This window comes from Sesamum indicum, linkage group LG8 (genome assembly GCF_026168435.1).
Source record: "Sesamum indicum cultivar Baizhima isolate 11 linkage group LG8, ASM2616843v1, whole genome shotgun sequence".
Classification (NCBI taxonomy): domain Eukaryota; kingdom Viridiplantae; phylum Streptophyta; class Magnoliopsida; order Lamiales; family Pedaliaceae; genus Sesamum; species Sesamum indicum.
In genome coordinates this window covers 15,808,297-15,811,730 of record NC_142664.1, presented here as the reverse complement: position 1 = coordinate 15,811,730, position 3,434 = coordinate 15,808,297, and positions in this window count along the sequence as shown.

Here is a 3,434-nt window from a genome sequence, read left to right as displayed (position 1 = left end):
ATACTTCCATATGGACGATTAGAGAGCATGGAGGATCATGGGTAAGGCGGAAAATCCTCCGATTACGGATCTTCCTCCGATCTATGGTGGATTATCAAATAGGAGATGTGAGGAGATTCTACTTGTGGCAGGACCCATGGCATCATCTGGGACCCCTTAGTGACAGATTCCCACGTGGACCGAGGTTACTTAGATTGGAGGAGTCAACTAAACTCAGTATGGTGATTAGTGGAGGAGAGTGGCATTGGCCCTCTATCACAGATTTTGAGTATTTGAAAATCACACATGTACTACCCACTATCCATGGAGGGGAGGACCGCATTATTTGGAGGTTCAATCATGGGCTTCCTATAGCTCACGCTCTTTACAGGCTTTTTGATCCACCTGGACAGAAAATAGAGTGGTCCTTACTACTTTCGGGATCCCTCAAGATTCCACGTCACTTATTCATCCTATGGCTTGCTATTCTTGGCAAGTTGGCTACGACGAATAAACCATGGCTAGCCCACCTTGGCCCATGTATTCTATGCAGCGAGGGAGCGACGGAGACACATGGCCACTTATTTTTTCAGTGTAGATTTAGTCGACAGTGTCTCATAGAAATTTGAAAAATAGTACGATTCTCGTGGCCTAATAGAGACTGGATGACGGATATTACATGGGCGTCCCGGAAATGGAGGGGTAAGCACATTATTAACATGTCTTACCGAGCGCTATTAGCATCATGTGTTTACCACATTTGGAAGGAGAGGAATTTGAGACGATTCGAGCAAACCAAAAGGACACCCAGCACCATGGCAGTAGTAATTATTGAGGACATCAGGCAGCGGATACATAGCATTACTTTATCTAGTTTAGTCAGTACACGAGCTTTATTTAGACTTTGGCGTATCCCTTGGCCTGTCAAGGGAGACACCAACTGATAACCACCATGTTGTACTGTACTATTATTTTATTAATAAAACTTACATTTATCCAAAAATATAGACACAGGGCTTTTTGCCTATTTTCAAATCAAAAGGGGGACTTTTGCTGAGTTTTTAAATTACATGGGGGTTTTATGCAATTTGGCCCAAATAATTACACTGTCTTTTCCTGAGATCTGATATAATTACACGTAGATCTCCTGTGGTTTGGAAATTTACATTTAGTACTCATGAGGTTTGCTTTCGTCTAATAAATTTACCAATCTGTCACTTAAAATTCATAAAAATTGCTAATATTTTTTTTTAAAAAAGGATGACAATTCATATTTACACTCAATTGACTTATTTCAAATAAAATAATACTTTCTGACTAAACTAGAAAATATACTTCCTTACATGCATTAACATGTGAAGATGCAGGGTAGTTTGGCTATAAAAAGATTTATTTGACCTGCAATAAGTCAATAATAAGTAAATTGGGGGTAATAATGGATTTTCATTCATTTTTTTATTCATATTAGTAAATTCTGTGAACTTTGAGTAACATAAACAAACTTTAGGAATACTAGATTTAATTTTTTTAAATTACATAAAATTTACGTGTAGTTACACCAAACCTTAAGAATGGGAGGTGTAACTATCCCATAAATATATGTTATCTCACATAACTTTGCATCAAACATTAAGACCAAGTTTTTCATACAAAATCGACTCTAGTTCAACAAACGTAGTACTATAATATATTTTCATAAATATGACTAAAGAGTGATCATAACTCACACAATCATATGAATAAATCCATTGACCTCTAAAATAAATAACAATAGTAATATTATTTTGCTATGCCATATTTTCACAACAAAATAAAATATATATAAAAAAAACTTGAGTTAATAACATTTATAACAAAAACAACCAAATGTATAAATATAAAAAAAAATTAGTAAAAGGAACTTACTATACTAGTTTTGATTGTAAAAATCTTCAATTGAAAATGTCAAATAAAATAAAATAAAATTTTGGGTGAAATGCACTTTCCATCCCTAAAGTATATATAAAATCGTCATATATATCCCTTTAAACTATAAAATATAACAAACTCCCTCATAATATGGACCAAAAGCTTTATAACAAAAATACCCTTATTGTTTGCACCCTCTAAAATATATTTATTATAGTCATCACAAAAAAACGTAATCTCAATTTTTATAATTTTTTATTTAAAATAAATATTATCCAAAATTTATAACTTTTGTAATTAGTATGAAATTTGAATAAACTCTATAAATTTTCAATTCATTTATTTTATATAATTTCTAAAAGATTTACATAATTTTTATTTTGTATTGTTATATATAGTGAAGTTTTTTTCTAGAGGAATTGTCAACATCATATAAAATATTATTTTGAACATTTATGTATACGTACTATAAAATATGCTAATTTGTTGATATAATTAATATATAATATTTTATTATTTTATGAGTGATGATATGCTATATTTTAAATATTTGTGCATGTAATTTAATATAAAAATATATAAGTTATGAGTGATGATGGATATTTCTTAAGCCTATCATACAATATTGTTGTATCTTGGACAAGATTCTTATAGAATGGGGCTATATAATTCAGACTGCTATATTTTAAATATTTATGCATGTAATTTAATATAAAAATTATAAGTTATATAATATACTTTTTTATAAAATTAAATTGATCTTGTAAATAATTTTCTTTGTAAAACATATTTATGGAATTTGTAAATTTTTTTTTATGTATTATATAGTTTATATAAAGCTATACATTTTGAAAATTGTTGTTTAAATAAAAATTTGAGTGAAAATTTTAAAATTACTAAAAGTAGTTTTGAGAGAGATTTTTTATTTTATTATTTTATGAGTGATGATATGCTATATTTTAAATATTTGTGCATGTAATTTAATATAAAAATATATAAGTTATGAGTGATGATGGATATTTTTTAAGCCTATCATACAATATTGTTGTATCTTGGACAAGATTCTTATAGAATGGGGCTATATAATTCAGACTGCTATATTTTAAATATTTATGCATGTAATTTAATATAAAAATTATAAGTTATATAATATACTTTTTTATAAAATTAAATTGATCTTGTAAATAATTTTCTTTGTAAAACATATTTTCATATTGAATTTGTAAACTTTTTTTTATGTATTATATAGTTTATATAAAGTTATACATTTTGAACATTGTTGTTTAAATAAAAATTTGAGTGAAAATTTTAAAATTACTAAAAGTAGTTTTGAGAGAGATTTTTTAATTAAATATACTTAGGAAGTGAAACAAAAAATATAAAAATAAGTTAAAAGGATGTTTTTGTTTTGTCAATACTAAATTATTTTTTTACGGGGACTTTTGTTACAATAAACATAATTTAGGGGTCAAAATGTATAATAAAAATTTTATAATTTTGTAAAAGGTTTATTAGCGGTAAGATGGTCGCATGGTAAAACATATTCA